Genomic DNA, 10,955 nt, shown 5'->3' with positions numbered 1-10,955 from the left:
CATCAGTAGGATGGTAACACTTTTCTTTACTGGGAAACATGTGCTCTCTGGAGTGACCCCACTTAGCTATGAATTTCTCATACAAAGAAAAATGGTGTTCAGTCGCAACAAATGGCAAAAACTTCACATATTCACTCTGTAAACTTCTCCATGCCAAGAGCAGGAGACATATTATTTCGCCTCCCTGATGCAGGTAAGAGGCATGTCCAAAACCCCATGCCTTTTGGTAGTGTGCTATTTAATTTTATCAAGCTAGCATGATAGTCTCCTACTGAACTATTGTTGTAACCACGCAAGGCTAGGGAGGAGCAGGGAAGCAGGATGTGACACAAAGAAGAAAGGGGTAAAATTAGCTATAGCCCATTATTGGGCCTTGCTTGGCCTTGAAGAAGACCCAGTACATATTAATTAAGTGGACTGATATGTTGCTAGATGAATGGAGCTATTCTAGACATCAGGGACAAAATTAACCTGGCCTTGAGTTATTGCTCTGTAGAATTAGATGAGTTTTACCTTTGAATAGAGACAGGAAATAAGGAAAGCTTTCTTGGGATACTGGATGTCATTAAAACTCCGTTAGGCTGGGCAGTGGATGTGGTTCAGGGTAAGAGTGCCTGTTTAGCATGTGTGAAGCCCTCAGTTCAATTCTCGGCACCCTTAAAATTCTGCTAGACTAGAAGTTTTTTTTTTTTTTTTTTGGTTTTTTTTTTTTTTTTTTTTTTGGTTTTTTTTGGAGCTGGGGACCGAACCCAGGGCCTTGCGCTTCCTAGGTAAGCGCTCTACCACTGAGCTAAATCCCCAGCCCCTAGACTAGAAGTTTTAGTACCATGTGAATTATTAGAGAAATCTCTCATTGCTGTTGTAATTAAACTGTGCAGTTAAAATGTACCTTTCCAATAAGAGTCACCACCTCATCCACTTTTAAGTAAGCAGTTCGATTCTTCCAAATGTTTGCTATTACGGCATGAGACTATAGCAATAAGGAAAATATTTGCACAAATAATTTCTCTAAATTTTTAGGCAACAAAGATCTTTGTCAGACAATGTTGGTAATGTTGACTTAATGGGCTAAGTCAAAGGTTTTGGGTAGTAGCTGGGGGGCAGAGTCAGGCTGAATCAACAGTCAGACACCCTAATACCAGTCAGTCCGCTCATATATGCATCCAAGACTGCCCAAAAGAATAAGCAAGAGCTTCTCTGTTAAAGAGGTGGTTTCAGGGGTGGAGGGTAGGCATGAGGGGAGAGGAGATAAGTGGGATTGGGATGCATGGTGTGAAATTCACGAAGAACCAATAAAACATTTTAAAAAATAAACAAAACTACAGTCATCTCCGTGTGCACCCACTGCAGCTCAGAGTACATGCAGCTAGTGAGAGTCAATGACACTTTGTTTAAAGAGAAGAGACACCAGAAGCCACCCAAAATAATTGGGTGGTACATATTTTGAACATTGTAGAATGAGTGAGCCCCACACAGGAATTGCCTATCACTTTACCATGTCAGCTTGATAATATGCTAACATTTTAGAAAGGTAAGGTGTTTGTTACACAAAGGAGAGGTGTGCTTTAAGCACTGTATGATGAAGTTAGGAGTCCTACATATGAAAATAAAGCTATCATCTCAAAGCTTCCTATCACTGGAATGTATCCTCCAGGAGTTCATGATGGAGGCTTGTTCTTCAATACAAAATAGACTGAAAGGTGGCACCCAAGAGGTGACCAGGTCCTGATGGTGCACAAATGTGTGTGTGTGTGTGTGTGTGTGTGTGTGTGTGTGTGTGTGTGTGAGATTAGAATCTCTCATTGACTCACCTGTGAAGTGACCAGCCACTTTCCACTTCTTGTTTTCTACCAAAGAGTCTGCTGAGGGAAAGGGGTTGCTGGAATGAGCAAAAGCTTCATTGAAACACATGACTAGACCCTACTAACCACAAGAAGGCCTCGATCTACTCACGTAATTCTGGATCCCTTCCAAAAAGGAGAAGTCACTTATCCTGATATCAGTAGGAGAGATTAAACTTTTCCTGCACTAAGAATTGCACAGAATTTCTAGTGGCATGATATTCAAAGGAGGTGAGGAGTGAAGTTTACCATTCTAAAGGCTCTGGTACCTGTTGAACTCCAGGCCTTTCTGGAATTTTTGGGTATGGAGGTAAGAAGGACACGTGGGATCTGTTCTGGGGGCCTCTGAGGCAAGTTGGGGGACACAGACAAGAAAACAAGCAGTTTTGGAAGTAATAGCTGATACATGCTATGAGTGGATAAATGGATGTTGCAGGAAGAGCTTCTGTCAGGAAGCCTGCCAGAAAAGCTTTCTGGAACAAGTGATACCTAAATAACAGTGGAAGTTTGTCATGTTTAGTTTGCATGCTATGGGGAAAGGCAGCCTAGACTGAGCTTCAGAGGGAGGATCTTCAGCTTCTTCTCTCTATGCCTCTACTTAACAGCTATATGGGTCTGCTCATGGCTCTTAAATTTGCCAAGCCTCTGTTTTCTTATCTGTGAACTGGGAATAATCATAGTGCTTCTGGTTGGTTGTAAGATTAAGGAAGAGAATCCATGCATGCCCCGTTTTCATTCAACACCTACCATGACTAACAGTGAGATAGATGTAGAAGAAGACACTTAATAGTCCAGGCAGAAAGCATGTGGGTAAGGAGGCCCAGTGGGGATATTTGGTACCCGAAACACAATCTAATTTAGCTGGAAAGGGGAAAGGGAAGAATTTGTGAGTAGAGGCAGGCTCAGAGTAAGCACCAGGAGGCAAATGCCCTCTGTGCTATGTGAAGGGCTTTGGAGTTTCTCCTGCATTAATGCTAAGCACTAAACTATTACAGGAGAGGCCCCTGACATTCATTATCTACACTTACTAGCAGATAAAGGCTGTGCTTGGACATATAAAAAAATGTTTGTTTTACCCTAAAGCATTAATACTGTCCATCCACCAGCCAGTTTCCTCCACAGTGGAAAAAAAATCCTGTTGGAATTCAATAACTCACTCCCATACAAGGATTCCCTTCCTGTGGTACGTTTGTGATGCTGGAGCTCAGATAACAGCAGTTCATTCAGGGTAGGCATTACCCAAATATTATAATTCAGCCTAAGAGACCCAGCTTAAAAATTAAATAGTGTATTTTTTTTTTCATGAGCCATGAACTGCAATATACAGCCAGCCTCTCTTGAGTCATTAAACTTGCTCCATTAGATTACAGAAAGCTCCAATCAACTAGCCGTGCTCTGGATGGATTTTTGTTTTTAGAGCACAGATCTCTTTTTTATCTAGTAGAGGAAGAGTGAGTATAAACCACACACACAGAGCTTTATGTAATCTGGGATGCAAGGTACACACTTTCTATCTCTTCAGATCATGCCTCCAAAAGCAATTTTAGTAGAACGATCTAAGTTCTTTTGGATGACAGGCATTAAAATGAAGACATGATGCATTTCAACCACTTAGAAATGACCTGAGCAAACCAATCAGCACATGTTGATGTAGATAGCCCTAAGGGCTTCTGGGAAACTCAATACCAAGATGGCACGAACCATTCATAATGACAGTAGGCAGGAGAATGGCGGATATGATGTGTCTTTAGAAGAGAATAACTAAAATATTCCTTATAAAAGGGTAAACTACTAGTTAAAGCCCTAAAATGGAATTGCTGTGTGATCTTTGCTGGGCCACCGAAACCAAAAGAGTTAGCACATCATGTTGAAAAGCACTGAAAGCAAGAGGGGAAGCAAGCATGTAGGGGTCAGCCTCCAAACCACGGAGGAGGCACCCTCGCCTCAGAACTTCCGTGTGGTCCTGCGGTCAGGCCAATGACCTGTTAGAGCAGACCAGGATGACATCTCCACACCACCCGCTTCAAAGGTCTGCCTGGAAAGTCACTATCCGTATGCGGTATGCAACAGTAGGTGCACACATCAATGACCTTTTAAAAGATATATTCAGATGTGTATGTGCCTCTGTGTGAGTATGTGCTTGTGAATACAGACGCCTGAGCAGGTCAGGGACACTGAAGTCTCTGGAGCTTGCATTCCCGGCGGTTGTGCACTGTCCAACCTGAGTGACGGGAACTGAACTCCAGTCCTCTGCAAGAGACAGTATGTGCTTCTCGTGGTTTGAGCACATCTCTCCATCCCCATCAATGACGATTTTAATGTAGTCGTTTACCAAATGAGTGTTTATTGCAAGCCAGCTAAATATAGCCTAGTAAGCAGGAGCAATATCAAGAAGCAAGAGGTATACACGTTGACCTCAGAAAGATTTACTACCTACTAGATGTGACGGGCCACAGACTTCATCCATAACGTAAGGCCCAAAGCAATAAAAAGCACCATAGAGAGTCAGATGAGGCATTAGAAGATCATCACACACATATTTAAAGAACACTGGTCTGCCAATAAATCATATATTCACAAGATCTGTTTTTATTAACCTCATTCATTTTAAGGATTAATGAGGAGCAATGCGATTTTACTTACTTACAGTTCCATTAAAGCGCAGAGCCAGTGGCTGACATTGATCAGCAGGGGGTGGCAGCAATAGGAAGATCAGGAATTTCAGAATGGGGCTGAACTCCAGAGCAGCTCTCATTAGTGGATGTTATGAAGACGATCTCTTAGTTTTTCCTTTGTGGAGAAAGGTAGGGGGAAGGGTTGGCTCAGCGCTGTTCCTGTGGTCTTCGCCCAGGAAACACTTGTTCTGTTCTGTCACTGTTGCAAGGAACAAGAGCCATGCCCTGAAATGCTCCTAAATAAAGCAATTCAAATCAGGAGTGGAGGAAAAAAAGAAAACAGGCTCCCTTTCAAGTAGCTGTCAGCCACCAAGCCGGCATAGAGATAGATGTTAGGACAGCACTGCCTTCCCATTGCCGTCCCATTCTGAAAGGTACTGGTTTTATTTAAGAGATGAATTGTTCTGGCATTCCCATCCTCACATCCAGAGCTCAAGGAGAAAAATCAGTCCAGCTGTAGGAAGGCATTGGCAAGAGATGCCTTTGGGAGTTAGAATTTCCATACCCAGCAAGCAAGACACTGCAAGGAAACCAGGTATAGAAAAGGAAGTTTTTAAACTTTGCTGCAATTTTAAAATTCTAAAAGTGCAAAACTCTCCCACTCCTCCCTGTGCAGCTCGAACATGAGAAGCGAGCACATGCTGTTATACCTTTGCAGTTACCATGTGTGCCTCTTTGTGAAGCCTCTGCAGCTGATGGAGATAAGAGATGACCTTATCTTGTTCTCCACAACCTTCACCATGACATTTGCTTGTGTGTGTTACATGTAAGCTACATGTATGCAAGCCCATGTACCTGTGCACACATGTGTGGAGATGAGAACAGGATACTGGGTGTCTGCTTTGCTGCCTTGAGAAGAGGTCTCTTGTTGAGCCAGACGCTTGCGTTTCAAGGTAGGCTGCCCAGTGAGCTCTCAGGATCTACAAGGCTCTGCTCCTCCATTGAGAGCTGCAGGCATGTGCAGCTGTGCCTGGATTTTTACATGGTGCTGGAGATTTGAACTCAGATTCTCATGAAAAACTATATACATACATATATATTCTTACCCACTGAGCCATCTCCTTGAATTGAATTCTTAAATGTCACATGTTCAGAACAGAGCAAATTTCTTAAGATTTAATGGTTGAAGAAAATATATGCAAGTCTAAGACGTTAGTGAAATATTAAAAAATGAAATTGGTAAAAAAGAGTCAGCATGCTAAGATGCTCAAGCACCGACATGTGTCAATGTGCTGAATAAGATAAGAGAAAATATACAATCTATAAGTTCCATTCACAAGCTTACACTCAATGGGAAGCCAAGGTTAAAACACACATACCTATTAAATGTAAGGATTACATGGTAGAACAGTACCAAGAGGCTACTAAACCGGAGAGTTTACAGCGTGAGAAAGAACGGGTGTAAACTGTTTATTTCAAAGGCCCCAGACACGCTGGAAGATGGCCTGTTATCAAGACTCTATGAAACAGGGACCTTTATTTCAAAGACCTCGGACGGTGCTGTAAGACTGCCAAGCTCCCCACCTGTCATCAAGACTCTACAAGCTGCCTTAAAGTTGATGGTACTTTGCTGACAAGAATTTCAAGTTACTGTGTCTTGTTTTGGCATTTTTTAAAACCAAGATGTTTAATTTGATAATTTATTCAAAATGTGCAGGACTTTAAAATCTGTGCGTGCACAGGCAAGTGCACACCTTTGGAAACCAGAAGAGGGTATCCGATCCCCTGGGGCTGTAGTTCCTGGCAGTTGTTAGCCACCAGAAGATCTTCAGCAAGAGCAGCAAGGTCTCTGAACTGCTGATCCATCTCTCTCCAGCTTCTCATGACACTTTTGAATGTTGCAAAACCATTCTTCCACCATCCCAGCTCGAAAAGTGACTCTTTCTGAATAGGATATCAATTAATAAAGGAGTCCCTATTTTATTCAAATCTTATGTGGTTTCTTTCATTTTAAGGATATAGATTCTCTAGATTCTTCTCTGTCTCAGTCTTTGCCCCCAACTCATGTGCATGTGCGTGTGCATGTATGTGTGTGTAGTGTGTCTGTCTGTCTTTCTCTCTCTTACCACATACCCTATGCCTTATAAATACATAAGGAAATTATTTTGTAGAAGTTGAGATTTTATTTTGTGGGTTGCTTAAATTAACAATTACATTTGTAGCTTTAATAAAAGCCAATTTTGTTAACCAAATTTAACTCTCCAAAACTTTGGCTTTGTTTTGTTTTGTTGTGCTGGGAATCCAACTGGAGTCTTGGGCAATGTTGAGAAAATACACCAACCTGAAAGCCTCAAGTTGGCAAAATGACTCTTAAACTTGAGTTTTAAAATGTTGTAGTTTTAGAGTTCTTTTTTCTCTGTGTTAAAAAGGACATGAGACTCAAAGCCGAGGATGAAGATTACATTGCAGAGTAAAAGTGAAGATTCCAGAGAAAAGGAAGGCCCTAACTGTCTTCACCACTCTAATCAGCTAAAGCACTCCTGCATGCTGAGTGGGTGCCTTGCCTTGTTCACTTTTTGATAAACACAAAGCCAGAATCTTAGATGCATAATAAAGTTGCTGATGATTGGTTTAGTTTTACAATTGGGGATCAGCTATGCACTGAAATGGTTCGTCAATAAGCCACCAGGAAGACGAAGCATTCCATGCTTTCAGAAAGGATATAAGTAGCAGGCATAGTGGTGCATGGCTATAACTGTTGCACACCAGAGGCTCAGGCCAATCTGAACTATTAACACACATAAATACAAACATACACATACACATATGCATATACATGCATGCATGCACGTGCGCGCGTGCGTGCGCACACACACATACACATGCACATCAACTAATAAACCATCTGCTCCCTTTATAGAAAATTCTAATTAATAAATTAAAAAAATTCTTGTCAGTAAACACTAGAGTACTAGTTGCCACTAACTGCAGGGACTAGTGGGAAAACATAGGTGAGAAAATGGTCTTTGTTTCATTTTGAGACATGGGTCTCATGCTGCCCCACATTTGCCTAGTTTGTCATGTGATCCAAGATGAACTTAAACTTCTAACCTTTCTGCCTCTGTCTCCTGGCTGCTGGAAATACAGGCATGAGCCACCTGATTTGTGTGGTCCTGAGGGTTGAATCTGGGGTTTTACGCATGCTAGGCAAGCATTCGACAAGTTGAGCTAATCCCCAGGCCCTAAGAAATAGGATGTTCGCATTCTCTGAAATAGCTCCCTCAAAGGTACTTAATTACAAAGGGGAAAAAACAACTTTTCAAATGACAGCATTGGCAGATACTGTCTTAGCCACGTTATCCAAGTGAACAACCACCTTTAGTTAGACACTGCCGTGAGGGATCCAGCATCAGCTCTTTGATCTGCTTGCCAAGATACATAAGCTAAAACCAACCATGAGGCAACAGCAGACAAAGCAGACTGAGAAGCATTCAGAGAACTGGTCTGTGACTCTTTAAAAGCTCGAGATCATTCGGTTTAAGCAAAGACTGGACGAATGCCCCATTCCGAAGAGGACTAAGGAGGTTTGGTACATAAACAACCAATGTTCCAAGCAGGATCAACTCTATAAAGTGATATCAATGGGATGACCATAAAGTTGTAAAGTAACATCATCATCAGATTATAGTAATATATCAGTATTGCTTTCCCGATTCTGGTGGTTACATCAATCATGTAGGAAAAGCCCTTATGTGTAAGAAATGCCCACAAGTGGACTCTAACAGAACATCAGACCAAAAGCTTATTTTCAAATTGTCTGAGAAGGGGCTGGGGAGATGGCTGTGTTGTTGAAGCAACAAGCATGAGAACCTGAGTTCAGATCCCTGGCATCGAAATAAAGGCAGAATATGTGGCATATGTTTATAACTTCAGCACCGGGTGGGGGGACAGAGACAGAGGATCCTTGGAATTCACTGGCCAACCGGTCTAGCCAAGCGATGTGTACCAGATACAATGAGAGACCTTGTCTCTAAAATTAAAGTAGAGAGTGTCTGAGGAAGATACCATTATAAACCTCTGACCTCCATATCTATGTGCACATATATGCTTCTGCACCTGCATACACCTGAACATACAACACACACACACACACACACACACACACACACACACACTCAAATTGCTTCGGAGAGCACTAAGTTATTTGTACTTAAACACACAAATTCAAGATCACTCAAAATTAACAAAACAATGACTATAGTCTTTATCTGTGGTAAGTAATGAAGATAATAATTGCAGAAAAAAGTCTGGAAATTGAAAGTGTGGAAGAAAACCTGACATGTGTCTCAGATAATTCAGTGAGAAGAAAAGAGAGGTCAAACCAGAAGATGCCAGCAGGAGAAATAACGGGTGAAGGCTGCTACAAATTTTCCAGGCTGAGGGGTGATGAAAGAACTGAGTTCCCATATCAAATATGTATATCAACTGTCCTGAGACTAAAACAAAATTAAATTCACATCTAAGGATGTCGTGGTGTGAATTCAGATTCACAGGGAGTTCAAGGTGGAACGAAGTACAGTAGACCAAGAAGGGGTGCATTTCAGCTGGACAAAAAGGAGAACCAGCAGGAAGGACTGGGGTGTGAGGGGCGTGGGCACTGGGGAATGGGTAAGTGTGCTGGAGGCTGTGTGAAGGATTGCTTGCTAACTATAAATGCCCCGTGACTTTCAAAACACTCCAACCAAAAACCCTACCTAACCGAGAAATGGCAGGCAGGGGTGGACATTCTGTGAGGAAAAGGAAAACGAGAAATGCTTTGCTGTATCTGAAGAGCAGGGAGAGCGGAAAACTAAATAAAATGTGGGGAAATTAGGGGGAAAACCACACACACAGAATCTCATTTAAAAATTACCAGTGTGGAAGTGAGAGGAAGAATAATAAAAGGAAAATGTGTGACTCTAAAAAAGCAAGAAAAGATTAGAAATATATAGAGCTTAGTAAATAGAAAATTACATGATAGAAATAAATCCAACTGCTCAGTGAATTATAGTCTCTGGAAACAGACGAAACTCAGTTAATCGAAGTACTTGCTGTAATTGTCGGTGAAGAGCAAAGGTCAGTAGTAGGCCACTTCTCAGAGACGTGCCCAAAGTAGAGACTGATGATAAAAAGGTGAAAAGAACTTCAAGAACTATATTGAATAAGTAGGGAGAGAGTGGGCAGCCTTGTCTAGTCCCTGATTTTAGTGGGATTGCTTCAAGTTTCTCTCCATTTAGTTTAATGTTAGCAACTGGTTTGCTGTATATGGCTTTTACTATGTTTAGGTATGGGCCTTGAATTCCTATTCTTTCCAGGACTTTTATCATGAAGGGGTGTTGAATTTTGTCAAATGCTTTCTCAGCATCTAATGAAATGATCATGTGGTTCTGTTCTTTCAGTTTGTTTATATAATGGATCACGTTGATGGTTTTCCGTATATTAAACCATCCCTGCATGCCTGGGATGAAGCCTACTTGATCATGGTGGATGATTGTTTTGATGTGCTCTTGGATTCGGTTTGCCAGAATTTTATTGAGTATTTTTGCGTCGATATTCATAAGGGAAATTGGTCTGAAGTTCTCTTTTTTGTTGTGTCTTTGTGTGGTTTAGGTATAAGAGTAACTGTGGCTTCGTAGAAGGAATTCGGTAGGGCTCCATCTGTTTCAATTTTGTGGAATAGTTTGGATAATATTGGTATGAGGTCTTCTATGAAGGTTTGATAGAATTCTGCACTAAACCCGTCTGGACCTGGGCTCTTTTTGGTTGGGAGACCTTTAATGACTGCTTCTATTTCCTTAGGAGTTATGGGGTTGTTTAACTGGTTTATCTGTTCCTGATTTAACTTCGATACCTGGTATCTGTCTAGGAAATTGTCCATTTCCTGAAGATTTTCAAATTTTGTTGAATATAGGTTTTTATAGTAAGATCACTATTTGCAGATGACATGATAGTATATTTAAGTGATCCCAAAAGTTCCACCAGAGAACTACTAAAGCTGATAAACAACTTCAGCAAAGTGGCTGGGTATAAAATTAACTCAAATAAATCAGTTGCCTTCCTCTATACAAAAGAGAAACAAGCCGAGAAAGAAATTAGGGAAACGACACCCTTCATAATAGACCCAAATAATATAAAGTACCTCGGTGTGACTTTAACCAAGCAAGTAAAAGATCTGTACAATAAGAACTTCAAGACACTGAGGAAAGAAATTGAAGAAGACCTCAGAAGATGGAAAGATCTCCCATGCTCATGGATTGGCAGGATTAATATAGTAAAAATGGCCATTTTACCAAAAGCAATCTACAGATTCAATGCAATCCCCATCAAAATACCAATCCAATTCTTCAAAGAGTTAGACAGAACAATTTGCAAATTCATCTGGAATAACAAAAAACCCAGGATAGCTAAAGCTATCCTCAACAATAAAAGGACTTCAGGGGGAATCACTATCCCTGAACTG

At 41.2% G+C, this 10,955-nt stretch overlaps 1 protein-coding gene across 1 annotated transcript in view; it reads right to left on the bottom strand.

Annotated features, from left to right (window-relative positions):
• The window catches only part of Ces5a (carboxylesterase 5A), a 306,059-nt gene that overhangs the window by 226,584 nt on the left and 68,520 nt on the right, over positions 1–10,955 (bottom strand). The window lies entirely within an intron of this gene.

The sequence above is a fragment of the Rattus norvegicus genome, chromosome 19 (assembly GCF_036323735.1).
Source record: "Rattus norvegicus strain BN/NHsdMcwi chromosome 19, GRCr8, whole genome shotgun sequence".
NCBI lineage: Eukaryota > Metazoa > Chordata > Mammalia > Rodentia > Muridae > Rattus > Rattus norvegicus.
The sequence above is the reverse complement of the archived record's forward strand: the minus strand, read 5'-3'. Positions and strand labels throughout refer to the sequence as shown.